Source organism: Phoca vitulina, unplaced genomic scaffold, assembly GCF_004348235.1.
Source record: "Phoca vitulina isolate PV1807 unplaced genomic scaffold, GSC_HSeal_1.0 scaffold76, whole genome shotgun sequence".
Lineage (NCBI taxonomy): Eukaryota > Metazoa > Chordata > Mammalia > Carnivora > Phocidae > Phoca > Phoca vitulina.
In genome coordinates this window covers 1,573,363-1,593,360 of record NW_022589779.1, presented here as the reverse complement: position 1 = coordinate 1,593,360, position 19,998 = coordinate 1,573,363, and the positions used below count along the sequence as shown (strand labels likewise).

At 35.9% G+C, this 19,998-nt stretch overlaps 1 protein-coding gene across 16 annotated transcripts in view; it reads right to left on the bottom strand.

Annotated features, from left to right (window-relative positions):
* Positions 1–19,998, bottom strand: part of PPFIA2 (PTPRF interacting protein alpha 2) — a 469,533-nt gene that overhangs the window by 330,556 nt on the left and 118,979 nt on the right. The window lies entirely within an intron of this gene.

Here is a 19,998-nt window from a genome sequence, read left to right as displayed (position 1 = left end):
CTAATTTAAAGGAGTAGATAAAAAGGAGTAAGTGTCATGAGCAATGCAAACTCATATTTATAAATGTTCATTAAAATAATGAGTATCTTAGGCAATTTTAGTGACCTCAAATGATATGTCATTAACTTCATCCATCTACTGTACAGAACTGGGACATTAATTTTTCTGTCGAAGGCCAAAAGATGTTTACAAATGTGAGCAGTTAAGTGATCTGCAAAGATGTCAGAGTAACTTACATATGCAATGGAAGACTCCCACTACAATCTGTTTCCAGACTGCATATGCAGTGTATCCACAATTGCCTCCTATGGGCATGTGGGTACAGTTTCTAAAACCAGACATTCAAAAGAAGAACAAATGTCCTGATGATCTAGATATGTATCTGGATCTTTTCTTACACGAATTTGATACAAAAAACCTGACATAATATGAAACTAACTCATTTTTTCCTCGTACTGGAACTATGTACATTATGTAATGGCAAGGAATTTTGTTCTGCTTATTGTTGTAACCTCGGTGCTTAGAACAGAGCCTCACATTAAGTCACAACTCAATGAATATTTGTTGAATGAATGAACGCCATAACATACACAAGCTGGAGTGACAACACCATTCTCTGGAAGTCTGTGAAAAAGCCCACTTTAAACAAGCTACTCTGCATAACAGAATTATAGATTTGCAAGGGTAGGAGGCCCTAAAATGTATATTCACTTTTTACTCCCAAATTAGACAATACACTGCATTTTTGGTGACAGTAGAAACATAACAACACCTGGGAATCAAAACAAATTGCAGAAGCTAAGGAACTGATTTGTCTAATTTTACCTAAGCCAATAATCATCAGAAGTGATTAGGGAAGGAGGAAAACCTTAAAACATGGTTGGGTGGCATTAGGTTTTTCCACTCAGATTAGAAGTAGGCCAAAGCAGACTAAATCAAATAAAAACAAAACAAAAGTATTCAAGCAAAAAAGAACCATGGGGTAGTTAAAATTCAATCTGTAGGTCACCCAAAAGGGAAACAAATATACAACTTTGAATTTTTAAAAAGCCTGTGTGTGTGTGTGTGTGTGTGTGTGTGTGTAAAATGGGAGAAAAGGAAAACCTTACATCCTAAATAACTCCATTTATTATAGTTGCAACCAATCATTGTGTGAATTGCTCTGCTATAATTATTCATTCAAAATTAATATAAATATAATAATTATTCATTCTTATGTTCAAACAGTGGTATAATTTCTCCTTCTCATACAGTCCCGATCTTTCTGTCTATATTTTTACTAGAAGGCTTATATCTATATTTCTTACATGAGAATTATCTGTATATTCATCTCCTTCAATTCACCATCAGTTCTCTTTTTTTTTTTTTTTCACCATCAGTTCTCTTGAAGAGCATAGATAATGGCTTATTCACCTTTAGCTCTAAGATATTGATGGTTGGATCATAAAATGTGATAGAAAAATCTACATTTTTGTTTCTTTATCTATAAATTGAGACTATAAGTCTTATGCGGGTAAAGACCCTTACTCCTAACTATATCTTCTATGCTAAGAAAGTGTTAAAACAATATTTATTTAATGGTTAATTAGAAAAACTCCTAATTGGAATAGTTATGATTGTGAAGAACCATAGACATGAGGATAGAGAGCATGTGTTACTGTGATACATGTTAGTTAAAAGCACTTTTACAAAGATATTTAAACAATTAAAATTTAAGTTAGATAAATCAGGACACCAGGAATTTTTTTGTGGAAATGAAATTATTATGTGTTAGCTAAAGATACCATGTTTTTGAGTTTGGAGTCTATTTTGAATAGAGAAGTGTTAACCACATCATTTTCCACCTAAGATGCGATGAAAGTAAGACTGTGATATTGGGGTTAAAAAAGGCAAATTTTACTTAGTACTCTTTTATGTCCTGTAAACAAGGCAGCTACATTTGGGGGCATTACTCAAATAGCTGCATAAAAAAGAAAACACACACATACACCACAGAGAAACAGTTTTCACTATGTTCTTGATCAGAACATTATGCCACCAATCCTTTATAGTGAAACACTTGTCATATTATTTTGTACTAATTGGTTCACAATTAATATATCTTCTCCTTATCAAGGGAGAAGATTCCATGTGAAATGGTGAATAGGAAAGAACAGGTGAAATGAAAGAGACAGGTGGTTTGGAAAAAATGGATCTTTCTATCGATAAGCACTAAACATCAAAATACAGTCTTCCTAGGGTAGTGACAATCATATGACAATCATAATCAAACTTGCAAATCCAGAAAAATATAGAGTAGAGACATGCTCATTACTTTCCTTATACCCCATTTCTTAATTATTAATTTCTTAGGTTCAGAGCCAGGCCAAATACTATAATCTATACGCTGCTTTAGCATTTGTCTCAGGTCACAATTTTATCTACAATACTTAATTATGATAAGGGTGATGACAAAATGTCTTAAGGAATTTCCTCTACAAATTTTACCATAGACAGCAACCAGAATTAAGACAACGACATAGTCCTTTACTAGTTCTAGGCTTTCTCAGAATTTTGATAGAAGTAACAACTTCTAAGTTACAGGTTATATAAATGGAAAAATCTTTCAATATGTTAAATATGATATCAATTGCAAAAGTGAAGGAAGTCAGGCCATAATGCAATTAACTACGCTATTAAAAAACATTTCAGAATAACTTAATCTGTTAAAATGTTAATAATTGGGCAAATTTCATATAGAATGAAATTAAGCCAATTTGTTAAAGCATAGAGGTAATAGTGCTATGAGGTAATGCTATGATATAATAAAATAATCAGTTTTATTCTCTGAAGTGGTACTAGAATTCATAAATGCTCACCATCATCTTGCAAAGAGCTGTCCTGAGCCACAGGAGGACTTACTTAGCTAAAAAATATGGTTGTTTAAATAAAAATTTATGACAGTATGGGATATGTCACTATCACTAAAATAAATAAAACTGCATATTTCAGTTTTCTAAGGAAAAAAAACCCTACATATTATATATACACGATATATGTATGAATATATATACATATATATATGTATATATATAATTATGTTCTACATAAAGAGTGGGAGGCTTCTGGGATATCAGAAATGCATCTGTTCAGCTCATGAGAACTGTGTATAACCTGCAGAGAAAATTGGACTTAGATTAGTGCCTAACTGCTAAATTTGTACACTTACACACTTTAATCCAGGTCATGGTTGGGGCCTAACCTTATCACTCTTAATATTTCTGATATGTCAAAGTTGTCTCTAATACATTCAATTTGCATGGACATGTCCTAAGCACTGGGAAAAAAGCTGTGAATGGGTAATTCAAAGCTTACATTTACATCCCAAAACATGAAATCTAGTGAGAAAAATCATGCTTGACTTCAGATACAGTGCTCAGATTCATTATTAAAATTTGCAGTCTCTTTGGATGGCATTCCAAGGAGGCAGGAAAACTCAGTGTGATAGGAAAGATCTGGAGGCTGTGTGTCAAAACCCAACACGGGTGTCATCAATACACTGTGTCATGACATGATCTTCCTTAGTTTCTTTGCCAGGCTTAGCAAAAATCTCTCTGTTAGGAAGGAAGGAAGGAAGGAAGGAAGGAAGGAAGGCAGGCAAGGAGGGAGGGAAGGAGGGAGGGAGGGAGGGGAGAAAAAAGAAACAAGCCTGAAAAGAAGCTTGAAAAAGCTTTAGAAATTTGGCCAAAGTTGAATAACATAGTGGTAACATCTGAGAGCGAGCCTCGTATCACCCTCGGTGCCTGGATGAGACACAGCTTATGCACAGACCACAAGAACCGGCAGCAGATGGGTAGAGCAGGGCTTAGGGTAGAATGCAGATAAGTAAGAGCATATGCGTAGAAAAGTGGCTTCTACTTCTCAGTTATGCTTTGGTGCCTCTCAGATACCAAATCAAAACTTCTCCATCTCCAATCCTGGCAAATTGTATCCCTCTTTCTTGCTTTTTACTTTATTTTTCCATTCTTTGCATCCTTTCTCCTTCTGCCTCTTCTTTCTATTTGGCGCTATGAATACTCAGGCAATTTGTTAATCGCTAGTATTCTGGTAGTTTAGTGGATTTTCATTAGGAACTTTCACAAGAGCAAAACAAGCAAACAAACCACAACAACAAAACACACACACACTGGACTTGGACTCAGAAGGCATGAGTTGAATTCCATACATAATGGCTATTATGTGTTCCTGGGCAAGATACTTAACTTTTAAAGTCATGGTTTCTAAGGCTGTAAATTAGCTGTAATAACACGTACCTGAGAAAGTTGTATTTAGACATCTTCTTTGAAAATAACTAACATTATAGGTACTTCAGAAAAAAGATTTGTTGATTTCATTTATATGTTATTTCTATTATTCTGTAGGCATTTCTCTAAGCATTATTGCTATTTCCTGATTTTTCCCTCTCTTCTATTTTTACACCCCATAATTCTATTTGCACTATAGCTTCAGTGTCTATGACAGAAATATGATGCAAAAGTCATAGAAAGAGGAAGAAACCATTCTCACTAGCAATCCTTATCAGATTTCATTAAAAAACCCAATCCCAGAGCCTTACTTAGTTGACAGAAATTCTAGTTTCCAGAGTAGAATATGTAAAGTTAGTTTCAGTTACTCCTTTTCTAAGTTTGCTCATTCACTCATGCTGCTATCATTTATACCAAGTTTGTGAATGTAATTTACATATCCTACCTATTACAGGAACATTAAAGGTAGTGGAGAGGATGCCTCTTAGGTCAAAAAGAACTTTAAAACTACCTGAAAGAATTATTTTCAAGCTTTTTCCATTGCACATCAAAGGGATATTTTCTACTAATGTAGTGTGTTTCAACTTATGAAATCTCAAAGTAAATCTTTACATAGTCTGAGATACCACCAAAAGTATAATTCTGTAACAAATATGTTATTATTACATCTTTATTAAACCCCAGAATTATATAATCTTAAAAATTAAGGGATGTAACCAAATAAACACAATGTTGGATATAAATAGAAATTCTCTTTTGAGCTGTTTGAGTCACTCTGCAGTATGTCTGGTAGAATGGGCAGAGTACTGCACATAATAATGAAATTAATAAAACTGGAATTGTGTGCTGAACATTATGTTCTTGGCAGGAATTAAGGTGATGCTATCATAAAGAACACCTGCTTCCAGAAATTCAATTGGAAGACTCTATTGCATTATTTTCCTAAGAACAAGAGTGAATGTACATTTTAGATGAGATGTATTATTTTGGGGATTGTTGGGGTGGGAAGTTGTGTGGGCAGAGATTTTTGAAGAACTCAGTATGCCAAAACCATTCTTTATCCTCTAAACACTTTTTCCTCTTTGATCCTGTGAAGAGTAATCATTCTTATGCAACATTACTTTGAGTCACAGGGATATAGATAAGATTAATAATCAATCTACTTCTGCTTATCAAAATAGCTTTAAATCCATAAGGGGACCCCCCCTTATTTCCCCCTAAGTCTCATGAGATGTGCTTCAAAGCAGTGATTAGGCAAAAGTCATCAAAATCCAAGACAGTCTTTACAAATGACAGTTATTTTGATCATTGCCACTCTCCTAGGACCGAACTGATAGTTCAATACAATTGTTCTTCTAAGATATCATTACCACAAGAATGTAATCTTATTCCATAGGATGCATCCACATAGGATGCATCCACAGCATAACTATAAACATCACAACCTAAAGGAAAATGTAGAGCTTATTTCGTCTTGATTAAAATTAAATACTATGTAGTTAAAATGGAACCCCTTTACATAGCTTGACAATGATGCTAAATTTGTGATCAGAGGTACCTAACGACATCCCCTTAATAAATGCAGCTTTCCTTGCAATTTCAATTATTTTCATAGATTGCCCTCTTGTGGCCATATATGATGCTACTAACAACAAAATGAAAATAATATATGTATTTTCTTTTTCTCTAGGAAATGATTTGAGGGTTTATTAATATATTAGAATTCACTTTATAATATTTCAAGATGAAATATCCATGAATATTCTTCAATGTGAATTGTAAGCAAATCTTGATTTCTGAAAATTCAATACTGGCTGCAATAAAATTATTCAAGAAATACAATAAAAAAGTAAATGGAAGTTTGATATGGTTATTTATTAATTTTAAATAATTAATTAAAGGGAGAGGGAAGGGGCAGAGGGAGAGGTAGCAGCAGACTCTCCACTGAGGAGGGAGCCCATCAAGAGGCTCCATCTCATGACCCCAAGATCATGACCTGAATCGAAGGCAGATGCTTAACTGACTGAGCCACCCCGACACCCCTCTAGTGCTATCCTTAATATAATTTTCAAGAGAAAGAAATTTTAGGATATAATACTAATATCTAAGATCATTATTAGAAAAGTACTAATATTAGAAAAGGATTTCTTGCGGCGCCTGGGTGGCTCAGTCGTTAAGCATCTGCCTTCGGCTCAGGTCATGATCCCGGGGTCCTGGGATCGAGCCCCGCATCGGGCTCCTTGCTCCGCGGGAAGCCTGCTTCTCCCCCTCCCACACTCCGTGCTTGTGTTCCCTCTCTCGCTGTGTCTCTCTCTGTCAAATAAATAAAAATCTTTAAAAAAAAAAAAAAGGATTTCTTTTTGGTTACCTAACATATTTAATAAACTGAGCACTTTTATTTTCAAAGACAGCTTAAGAAATCATACAAATACAATCAGACAATGAAGCTGTTAAAAGTGTATTGATCCTGAGCTGGCTATTTAAGCTTTCTAAGCCTCAGTTTCCTTATTTGTAAAAGAAGTTTGAGCCAGTGATCTTGATTAACATCCATTTTAGCTGTGTCCTACATCTCATTAGCAAGAGCTCGCTAGCAACAAACAGTTCTGTTGTTTTTTTTAATCTGATTTCTAGAATGCAAGTCAAAATATCTATTAATGCCTTTTTTTTTTTTTTTTTTTTGAAGCTGCCTTCTGGTCACATTTGCAAGCTTTAGAGGTAGTTCTTTTTAGAGCAAAAGGACACAGTGACACATGATATTTATAGTCTCGTGTTGTTTTCAGTGCTGGAATAGCAAGGAGTGGCTCAGAGCAATAAAGGGGAGGAAAAGGGCCACAGGCAGAGAGATGCTAAGCAGGCTTCCCTGGGTTAAACTAAATTAGTTGACCTTTCTACTTCTTCCAGAAGGGATATATGCCAAAAAGAAAGGTAAAGCAAGCTCTGTGGTCACCACCACATAAGAAATGGACACGAACGGAATCATATAAGCTTTGTAAATGTTTATGTAACCTAGATCTGAGTGTGTGTGTGTGTGTGTAGAGAGAGATTGATCAATTGATTGATTTTATAATGTACCAATTACTTTAATACAATGTATATTACATTTAATGAACTCTGATAGTTTGATTTAACTAGACAGCAACTTAAAATCTAGGAGTCATTTAAAATATTTATTTTTAGATGAAAATCTTTTAAGATTAAAATTAACCAGGTGCACCTGGGTGGCTCAGTTGGTTAAGCGTGGGACTCTTGATTTCGCCTCAGGTCATGATTTCAGTGTCCTGAGATTGAGCCTGGCAGGCTCCCTACTCATCAGGGAGTCTGCTCTCCCCCTCTCCCTCTGCCCCCACCCCCACATGCATGCTCTCTCTCTCTCTCTCTCAGAATAAAAATAAAGCTTTAAAAAAATAACTGCTTAATCTCTACTACATTTATTCAACAAATCAATGATTAGACTTTGTAACAGTTGGAAGCTGGAAACTCTCTTGGTTTTTGTTTGTTGTTTTGGGAAAGTTGTGTTGTTGCTGTTGTTGTTTTGCCTGGACTTTCCATCTATAAATATCATCTATCTCACTCATACTCTTTATACGGTCTCTCTCTCATACAGTAAGAGGTCTAATTAACTTAGACAAGGAATGTTTGTAAAGAGTACATAGTAGCTCATAGAACCACCAAAAAAACCTGAGGCAGCTGGCTCGGAAAGAAAAAAAAAAAAAAAGACCAGAGGCTTTGGAGTAACTGGGACCACACCAAACATTAAATTTCACCCCAAGACCCATCAAATGAACATACTATGGTATACTGAGTGAAATAAGCCAGACAGGGAAAGACAAATGCTGTATGATCTCATTTGTAGGTGGAATCTACTTAAAAACCAATTCGTGGATACAGAGAACAGAATGGTGGTTGCCAGAGATAGGAACTGAGGGCTGGTAGAAATGGGTGAAGGTGGTTAAAAGGTACAAACTTCCAGTTATAAATAAATGTGTTCTGGGGATGTAATGTACATGGTGACTATAGTTAATGATACTGTATTGTACATATGAAAGTTGCTAACAGAGTAGAGCTTAAAAATTCTCACTACAAGAAAAAAATATAACTATGTGAAGTGTAGGCATGAACTAAACTTATTGTGGTAATCATTTCACACATACACATATATCAAATTGTTATGTTGTACACCTTAAACTTACACAGAGCCAGGTGGTGGGGGGTAGGGAGTACATGGTGAGAAATTCTCTAAGCATATGAAAGAGTGTCAGGTGCTAGGAAACCCAAAGAAAGTACATGTATCTCCTCTTATCATAGTTTCATATTATCATTATTCTTTAGACTGCATCATCATCAGATTGTTTTTGGAAACCTGATGTTCTAGTCCTGATGACTTTCTGATCCATTATCTCCATTCTTTCCTAGATCACTACCTCCAAAAGCTCAAGGCAAAATCATAAAATTTTTGCTTTAGCCATCAAAGATCAAAGCCAATTCCTACTATAGCTAAAATTATTTCAGACATACCATGATTTAAAAAAAAATATTTTCTATATAATTGCATCTTTTCTACATAATGTTTTCATTAAAAAAGAAAAATCCTGCTGCTAGACTCCGTCACATTCTTACATAAACATTCCTATGGAAGGGCTATAGAACTTTTTTTAATTTGATCTGTACAATTAGACATCGATTTCAATGCTACTAGTAATGTTTACATTAAAATACACATTTCTAGTTATTAAAATGAATATAAAATTGGATTATACTACTGAATTTGTCAGTTTTTTCTGATGGAAAAAAATGTTGATTTAAGAGTCAGGATAAATTCTGGACACTGCATTCACAATAAAGTTCTTATTGAATGAATGTCTGGTCTTGTGAAAATGATTCTCCCTGAGCCCAGTTCCTTTGACTAAACTTCAGTCTCACCTAACTGAAAGGTCTAATGGTAAAAATGAAGGGAAAACAACTGGCAATGTTGTATAAAATTATAAAGTTGCTTATGAAAACAGAGGCTAAGGCAAAATTTGAAATTTAGTTTTTCATTCTTTTTCAACATTTTTTTTCTGGTGATAAATACAGAAGATCAAACTCATGAATTGTTGAACCTTAAATTTGGAGGATACCATCTCAACTGAGTTACAACATAATTACCACAAAGTCTACTATTTATTTAGTGTTTATGTTTCTGTAAATGCTTTCATCCCAATTTTGCTTTACAATAACTCCAAAATAGTTAAGCAGTGTAAAAGTGTGTTCAAGAACAAATGGACATAATTTCCAGTTCTGGCTCTGACCTGGTCTAATTACAATTTCCAAATAACCTTCTTCATGTGTAAAATTGTAGTCATCATAGTACTTACTGTATGGATTAGTAACAAGCTTCAGTGGCATGACATATAATACCTTATTGACCTGGCACATTATCTAGCACAGGAAAGCTACTCAGGTCATCTTAGTTCTTAGTATCAGGAATGTTAAGTATGACAAGTCAAATATGTATTGAGGGTATAATATTTGTGTCCATTATTAGGGATACATACTATTTTTATTCCATATATTTCTACTGCTATAAACCATTAAATGTACAAATAATAGGTATTTTAAAGATTTTATTTATTTGAGAGGAGAGTGAGAGAGCACAAGCAGGGGGAGCGGCAGGCAGAGGGAGAAGCAGGCTCTCTGCTGAGCAGGTAGCCCCATGCAGGACTCCATCCCAGGACCCTGGGATCATGACCTGAGCTGAAGGCAGACACTTAACCGACTGAGCCACCCAGGCACCCTAAAACATATTTCTCTTTTATTCTCCTAGAAATATCTTTTATACATGTGTCTTTACATGTTTTCCATGCAACACAATGTGGTGAACATATTTTTTTTTCACTGAAATAACACTATCCTTCTTCACAATATATGGCTAGCATTCTTATAATCATCTTCTGTAATGTGTTTTTACATAGTGCTAAAGTAGATTTCTTATCACAATACAACTCTCTAAAGTAGTCATTAACACAAAATACGGAAGTGGGAAATTGGTTCATATTTTCTAATTCCAAGTAATTTGTATACCATGAAATGCTCTCAGTATAAAAGCAAAGTAGGGATGCCTGGGTGGCTTAGTCGGTTAAGCGGCTGCCTTCGGCTCAGGTCATGATCCTGGGGTCCTGGGATGGAGTCCCACATCGGGCTCCTTGCTCAGCGGGGAGCCTGCTTTTCCCTCTGCCTGCCGCTCCCCCTGCTTGTGCTCTCCCTCTATCAAATAAATAAAATCTTTAAAAAATAAAAAATAAAAGCAAAGTAATCAACTACTCCATAAACTGCAGTTGTCTATTTTTTTATCATTGCAGTAATTACAAATATCATACAAAATCATTCTACAATATCTTTGTCAATGCAAACTCTACCAGATAAGATTGTCTAATTTTGTTGGGAGTTAGTTGGACAGTTAGGTAGTCAGGGCCGGGGTCCCCAACAAGAAAATATGGAGTCAGGACAGCTAAAATAAAATAGCACTGACATCCTGTTTTGCAGCTTAGAGAGGACCACACCAGCATTCTGCTTTGCAGAAATGACTTCTGCAAAACGTCCTAAAATATGACAGTCACAAAACCATTTGTCAATATCACAGGCAAGGGGCAGTTAAGACATAAACCCCCAGATGTCAGGCACAAAGAGCCATCAGCACGTGGACATTAACCCCATAGTAGACAGATGTGTGACCAAAGCCCTGATTGGCAGGAATTAGCATATTCTGATTGCTTAAGAAAGTTCCACAAAAGACCTCATAAAAACCCCTAAACTTAGAAACTCCAGGGGCAACCCACTCAGGTCCCCCTCCCACTCTGGAAGCTTTATACTCTTGCTCAATAAATTTTGCTTTGCTGCAGACCACTCTTTGTCTGGTCTACCTCTTCATTCTTCGAAGTGGGGCGACCAAGAGCCAGGGCACCAAGGGAACAAAAATCCTGTAACAATTTCTCTTAAAGATCTTAAATCATTTGAAAATCACATAATGAATCCCACTATATATATGTATGTGTATAAATATATATGTCTATGTATATAAATAATGAGAGAACAGAAGACTAGCTGAGGACAAAGCAGAAGCTGACACCCCACAATTCCCCGCCATGGGATAGATGTGACATTCCTCAGGCACTCCTGGCTGCCCTAAAGCTAAGGAAAGGAAAAACAAATAGTTAACTTATAGAGATCACAATCCTGCAAGACAGGAGTCTCCCTCAGTTTACAAATGTCTTAGCAATCTACAAGAGCAAAGCATTTCTATAACCTACTTCCAGAAAGAAATGTAGATAGAATTAAATGTCCTTATAACCTGCAGCCCATCACAGATACTTGAAGCGGGCTCCTCCAGGAAGCTCCCAACTGTCTTCATGTTAATTCCTTGCTAGAGGGAAAAATAACCTTGACAAAGGCAAGGCCTCTGGTATCCTGTGAGTCTTCTTTAACGTATGAAAATCCTCTTGACACCTCCCTTTTCCTTACCTCCCCCAACCCCATAGTAAATAACCAGCCACCCCTCACAACCCGAGGCAGCAGCTCTTTCTGCCCACAGGTCCTGTCCCCATGCTTTAATAAACCACCATTTTGCACCAAAGACATCTCAAGAATTCTTTCTTGGTGTTGGCTCCGGACCTCACCCAACTGAACCTCACCTATATTCCAAAACCCCATCATATATACACACACAAAATCATCTATCTGGAAGTGTTCGGGTGTATACTCCACTAAAATTCTTAGAAATACAAAGGGAGTGGGGCACGTGGGGGGCTCAGTCACCAACTCTTGATTTCGGCTCGGATCATGATCTCAGGGTCCACGTGCTGGGCGTGCTTAATATTAATATTAATATTCTTCCCCTCTCCCACTGTTGATCCACCCTCCAACCCCCAACTTGCTCTCTCTCTTAAAAAAAAAGCAAACAAGGCAATAAAATAATATAGTTTGATGGAAACACTGCACTGGGCTGGACAGCTTTGTTAATTCATTCTTGCTCTCTTTGTGTTTCCCATTTCCCTTGATTTACCATTAGCTTTCTTTAACTAGTGATAGAAATTACATAAATTCACATTTTCAGCTGCTCTTGTAATAAGAAAGGAAGTCTGCAAGCTGCAAATGCAGTCCTTTTTAACCTCTGAGCCAAAGAAAAGTAAGCCTGGATGTGTGTGAAGGGTCGCATTTTTATAGGCAGAGGCTATGGCCTGTGTCCTGAGGGCTTCAATAGCCCTTGGTTGCTCTGAACTTCTCTTTTCTGGCCTCAGCCGTGGGCTCTGGCCAACTGATAGGTCTCTCTTCAAGTTGTTGGCACTCTGATTTTCAATAGCACAGGAGACCTAACTGGACTCTCAGTTTCTGCCCGACTAGGAAATGTAATAGTCTCTCACACTGTGCAAAGCACTCTGTAAGTACTACATTTACTCGGTCTCTCACGCTTACTATTCATGGCAACTCTTTTGAGGTAGTTATGATATTAATGAGAAAAACTGAGTCTTGCAGAGATGAAAAAAAATTGATCACTTTCACATATCTAGTAAATGATGAGTGTGGTAACTGTTGGACTCCAAAAACAAAGTGTTGCTATTTATATTATAATGCTCTTCTGCCTTAACTGGACTATAGGAAAAGAAAACACTTTCCAATATACTCCTGAAGCACATCTGTGATTTCTCTTTCTTGTGCAAAATATAAAAGAATAACCTGTAGAAAGGCTTGGGATAATTAGAAAGAAAAAAGTTTATTTTTGCTTAGGAAATTTTTAATAAACCAGACACAAGTCATGTGCTCGGTCCTGTGTTAGATACTGGAGATTTAAGTGATTAATTTCTCATTGTCACCACTTTTATTTCTGACAACCTTGTGGAGAAGCAGATCTGCAAACAATTCTAATAAAATGTTGATGTGGGAAACAAAGGCAGAAAGGAACTGTAGATAAAATTAAATGTCCTTATAACCTTCAGCCCATTGACAAATACTTGAGGGCAGAGTATAAAGTTCCTCCAGGAAACTCCCAACTGTCTTCATCTTAATGCCTTGCTAGAGAGAAAAACAACCTTGGTTTTACAACAGCAAGGACTCAGGTTTCCTGAGTCTTCTTTAACATATGCAAATCCTTTTGAAACTTCCCTGAACCTTTACTTCCCCCCAGCCCAAAGTATACAATCAGTTGCTCCTCACAATCCCGGTGCAGCAACTCTCTCTGCCCACGGGTCCTGTCCCTGGGCTTTAATAAAACCACCATTTTGAACCAAAGACGTCTGAAGAATTCTTTCTTGGTCGTCGGCTCCAGACCTCACCTACATTCAAAAAACTAATCAGTGTAACACAAGATATTCTGGAGATCACCTGGGAACTCAGATAAGAAAACTAGTGCTGTAATCGTGGTTAGGTTGTTGTTGCTGCTGCTTTTTATTTTTTCTTTGCTCGGCTTTTTTTTTTTTTTTTTTTGGCAGGACAGCAAAACAAACAAAAACAAAACAAAGCAAAACAAAACTGGAGATTTCCCAGAGGAAGTGGCTTTTAAATTAGTTCTTGAAAACTAAAAAGCAGCTTGCTAGTAGAGACAGGTACAGTACATATAGGAATAAAACATTCTCGGTGAGAGGAATTTTATGAGCAAAGGAAAAAAATCTTAATAAACTAAGGTTCAAACATTTATACAGATAAAAACTGTATGATTAAACATATGAAGATAATGAGACTAAATAGAAACCATCAAACAAGATGAAGAGTATCAAAGTAGCCATAATTCCTCATTAAGACAGTAATTGTAATTTTTGGGGGGAGGGCTGAGGGGGTATTAGAGAGACTCTTTATATTTTTATTAGGAACTCAGGAATATACGCCAAAAATGAGAAGACCAGGTACTTAAAACACTACAAAGCTGGGAGGTAAAAAATCTATTTAAGGGTACTCTGTGTGATCAGCTGGTTTCCACTTTGGAATGGCTTGAAACATAAGGAAAATGTTACCATTTTTTTTCCAGTACAGCAGTTTTGTGCCCTGCCACACCAAATATGTATTCCAAATAAAAGTTGAAGCTCCTTTCATTTCTAGAAATGTCTCTAAACTTTACAGTAGAAGGTTTTGTTCTCATGGCTGCTCTGTATAAATTGTTGCTTCGAAGGTTGGCATCTTTTTGTAGGTTACAATATGAATTTTATAGCTAAGGGTTTATAATTGTGGAAAAGGCAAGAAGTCTCCATTCTTTCTTTGAATGTTCCTGCTGCAACAACGAAACCCATTTTTCATAAAACCAGAAGTCATTCTGTAAGCTTTTTGGTGGGATGAAAAAAGTATTTTTGTTTTGTATTCTTTAGAGTAAACAGCATATTTCTGGTCTTCAGATGAATTGGTGAAGTGGCCCAATCCAATTATAACTTTGTTTTTCCCCAGAGTTAAGAAGGCTGTTAATAACTTCCTGAAATTAAGTCATTTTCTTGTCTTACACATTAATTCTCTGCGGTTAAAACCAATCCTTCTCCCAGAGGATTTTACATTGCCCTCTTGTGGTGAAAAGTGGAGTATTTTTCCTTGAAGGAACAGGCTGCACATAAAATTTTCAGACACATTACTTGTCATCATAATTGCTTTTGAGAACCACATTAGACAGTGTAGTAATTTTTGTTTCAACCATTAAGGAGAATTTGAAAATTTAAGAGGAGAAGGAAAGTCTATATTTCTGCCCCTTCCATGTTTTTTCTTCTTTCCTGATGTTCCAAGTGGCCTACTGTTACTCTTTCTATTTAGAGAACTGCCTTTAGACATTCTTTTTGAATAGGTGTGGATGTCAAATTCTCTTATTTTGCTCTCATCTGAGAATGTCCTGATTGTCCTCTACATTTTTAAGGGTTACTTTCACTAGATAAGGATAACATTCTGTGTTCACATTTCTTTTATTCAGCACTTAAAAAATACTGTATCACTTTCTTCTGAGTCAAGGTTTATGAAATTCTACTCTCATTTATACTGGTTTTCTCTAACAGATAATGTATCATTTCTGTCTGGTTGCTTTCTAGATTTTTCTTTGTCCTTTTTTTCAGAAATTTGGCATGATGTGTCCTGGTGTAGATGTTTGAAACTATCCTATTTGGGATTTACTCAAAAATGACAATTTTTTATTTCTTAGAATATTTTTCAGCTCACCTTCTTTCTCCTTTCCTTCTTAGACTCTGTGGACATGAACAGATAATTCGTTTTAGTTCTACCAGTCTGTGAGACAGTTTGTTTTTCAGTTTGTTTACTCTGTTTTTCAGGGCAAATAATCCCTATCTTTTTTTTTTCTTCAAATTCAGTGATTTTTTCCTCTGTCTTCTTTATTCTGTTGTTGAGCCGAGCCACTGAATTTTTATTTTTGGTATTATACTTTTTGGTTTAAAATTTCCATTGGGGGGATGCTTGAGTGGCTCAGTTGGTTAAGCATCTGCCTTCAGCTCAGGTCATGATCCCAGGGTCCTGAGATCTAGTCCTGCATCAGGCTCCCTGCTCAGAGGGGAGCCTGCTTCTCCCTCTGCCTGCCACTCCCCCTGCTTGTGCTCTCTCTCTCTCTTTCTGACAAATAAATAAATAAAATATTTAAAAAATAAAAATAAAACTTCCTTTGGTTCCCTTTATATCTTCCATCACTTTACCGATACTTGCTTTTCCTTAGCTGAGACTTTATTTTTTATTTGTTTCAAGCATGTTTGTCGTTACTCACTGAAGCAATTTTATGAAGCCTGCTTTAAAATCCTCATCACCAAATAAATAAATAAAATCTTAAAAAAAAAAAGAAGGGGGGAACGCCTGGGTGGCTCAGTCAATTAAGCATCTTCCTCCAGCTTAGGTCATGAGTCATGATCCCAGAGTCCTGGGATCGAGTCCTGCATCAGGCTCCTTGCTCAGGGGGGAGCCTGCTTCTCCTTCTCCCTTTGCTGCTCCCCCTGCTTGTCCTCTCTTTCTCTCTGACAAATAAATAAATAAAATATTTTAAAAATAAAATAAAATCCTCATCACATCATTCTAACCATTGTGCTATCTGAGGATTAACATCTGTTGAAACCTGGACATGTGGGTATTATGTTATGATTCCTGGATCTTATTTAACTATTATGTTTTAGCACATGTCCACCGACTATTCCAGTGCTTGCATGAGGGAGGTGCTGCCTCATCACTTCTAGGTAAGGGTAAAAGTCCAGGTCATCCACCTATTCCTATCTCCATTCTTAATGGCTAAAAAAAATCACAGGAAATTCATTCAGCAACCTGCTTTTTCAGCTTTTCAGTCTCCTCACCTCCAGTGCTTCATGTCTGACACACATGCAGATGGCTAGACCTTGATCTTGTCCTCACCATCTGTGACAATGTGATCTAACGCTCAGCTTCCGGATTCCACCCGTTTGACTAGTATCTCCTGTGCTCCAACTTACTTCCTCTGGTATCCCATTGCAGCTTTGCTGTCATCAGATTTACATATAACAGAAAAATACTGTGTCAAATTTATAGAATAATTTGAGGGAGTGAAGCAGCGTATAAGGAATCTAATGAAGAGGCTGTTGCAGAGGTCCAATAGTGAGGCAGCAGTGATTTAGACCAGGCCTGTGGCCGCAAAGAGAAAAGAAATGTTTGGTTTGAGATGTATTGTGAAGATGAAATTGATGGAAGTTGGCAATGAAAGAGTTGTTCAGAAAAAAGAAGGATTCAAAAGAATGATATCTAAGTTTTGAACTGGAGTATCTGAGTTGGTAGAAGAACCACTTAGTAAAATATAGAATACAGGAGAAGAAAAAAAAAGAGGGTAAGACTGGATTGGTACTTGAGGTGCTTATGTGATATTCAAGTTATAAAGTGGATCTAGAGCTCAGGAAAAACCTCAGTAATAAATAAAAGAAGTATCTATATGATAAGATAAATTTATCCTTACAATGATAGGTAATTTTTTTTTTTTTTAAGTTTGTATCTTTTATTTATTTATTTATTTATTTATTTTTTAAGATTTTATTTATTTATTCATGAGAGACAGAGAGAGAGAGAGAGAGAAGCAGAGGGAGAAACAGGCTCCCAAGGAGCAGGGAGCCCGATGTGGGACTCGATCCCAGGACCCTGGGATCATGACCTGAGCCGAAGGCAGACGCTTAACCATCTGAGCCACCCAGGCGCCCACAGTGATAGGTAATTTTTACAGCTATACTTGAAGTCACAAGTTTAGATGATATTATGGAGAGAGAGAAGTGGTATGTTGAGGATGGATCTTGAAGCAATGTTTGCTTCACTGATTACATCCACATAAGATCAATGCAGGATGATAATAATTTTATAAATTTGAAGTCTCTCTATAAGAATTTCTTAGAGCTCCATACATAATACAAGAAAATGGAGACAGCAATCCTAGCTTTTCCTTTTTTGTCTTAAATTTTCTTTCTCGCTTCTATATATTTAGGAGTCTCTTTCCTATATTTCTTCTCAAGTTTCTTGTCACTTTTCTCTCCTTTGAGGGAAGTACTTATTATTAAGGGATTTGTCAAAGCCCTTAGTGTGTCAAATATGAAAGCCAACAATTTGTTCATCATTCACTGTGTCTCACAGAAAAAATAAATAAAATAAAATAAAACAAAACTACAAGAGCAATAACAACTACCAGATGAGTAGTGTAGGAGTATGTTTGACTGGTATTGATTTATCCCACATTTTTTCTCTTAAAACATGTTCCTCTGGATCAAATTTCCAAATACCACCTACAACAAAAACAACACTCAGCATAACTGATAAAAGAAAATAGAAAGTACAATAGAACATTCACTCCTAAGCCTTAAAATATCCCCAAAATATCAAAATACCACCTACAGCCTAGAAAAATAAACTATATAACCACCCACATTCCCTCCCACCTCCAGCATGACTCATACACACACATTCTCCCCTTAACCACATTTACAAAGAATGTCTACTCAGTTGAAAAAATTAGTTTTCCTAAAGTCAGCAATAAAATATATTATGCAGTCACAATAGGTTCTACCAATGCTGAAATGTCTTATTTTATTTTATTTTGGGGGGATTTAAACTAAGAAAGTTAAAACAAGAACATCCTTTACATAATATATTCTAATTAAATGTCTACTGAATAAGACTGAAAAATGATATAATATCTCACTGAAGAGTTCACATTAAGATTATAATACTAAATTATACAATGGAGACCAAAATTGTTGATCTGGACAATGCTCTGCCCTGTGGTGAGCCATTAATAAAATAAATACAAGGTTGCTTTTGAAGAAACCAGATGGTTCCATGTTTTCCTATATCAGATACAGTTAGTTATTACCACTTGTAACTGGTAGTGCTAAATTTATACTTAACTATCAGGAAGAACTATTAGGTGTTTTTGTTTTATTTTGTTTTGTTTAATTTGAGTTTGGGGAAGCTTCACTATGATTGATGATACTCAAATGTGAACATGATTATATATAAGTATATATGATTAGATATGTTTAAATTTAATATTTATCACATATGAAATATAAAATTTTGGAATCTTATTATATTATGAATCTTGCATTTCTTTTTATTCAATTAAAATATTTCTTGAGCTGTTATTATTCACCTACAAATATAGGCTGAGATCATTAAGCATGGAAAGCAGGGGATATATGAGTAAGATTCTTTGCAGAGGAATAAGATTTAACAGTTGGTGATGATGTAAACAACTAAAAACAAAATGAGCAAAAATTTAGAGCCAGGAAGCAAACAACAACAAAAATACCATCCTATCTTACATATATACGATCCAACAGGCCAAACTAATCATAATCTAATCTTCTAAATCCCTAAATATTTAGTTTTGGCTGCGTGCTCTTTTCCTTGCACAGATTTTTGCTCCAGATTTCCTGCATTCCTTGGTGTCAAGTGTCATCTCTATATGGGTATCTCTATCTCTGATTTCCATCTAAAGCTCCAGTTTAAAATGCTCAGTGCCCCAGCAAACATTTCCATTGACGATGCAGTCAAAGCTTGTCCCAAACAGAATTATCTTCAACTGAGTTTTCCTCCTGAGATGTGTTTTTGTTGTAATCAGGATACTATTTGTAATACTACCAAGAAAATATGAATTCCATAATTATTAAATTAATGACAGTTTTAAGCCTTTACTATATCAAGCATACAATCATGTACTTCACTTGAATGATTTCATTTACTCCTTCCCATCACCTGAGGTAGCTATTATCATATCCAGCTTTCTACAAATGAAGGAACAGATGAGAACTTAAAGAAATTAAATGACATGCCTAAGGCCAGATTTTAGTGAAGGGAATTGGTGGTAAAATTGAAAGGACTTTTAATCCAGGCAAACCTTACTACAAATCTTTAACCACATAAGCTTTGTTGCTTCTCATTAATTGAGTCACTTAGTTCAAATAATTTAACTTGACTTTTCTACCTTCTTCATTTCTTTGTCTGATTCCAAGTCCCATTGATTATTATCTCACAGTGTATACCATTTTCGTTTCCATGGCTACAATTCTGGTTGTGGTAAGTTACCAAAGTGACCACAATTCTTTGCAGATCTACCCACTAACAAGAGGAGTGAAGTTACCTACTCCTTGAATCTGGGCTGGCTTATAATTTACTGCGGAACATAGAATGCTCTAGAAATGAAGTTATGTGAGTTCTAAATCAATGCCTCAAGAGACTTTTCATGTTTCTGCCTTCCTTCTTGAGACTTCTGCCACTG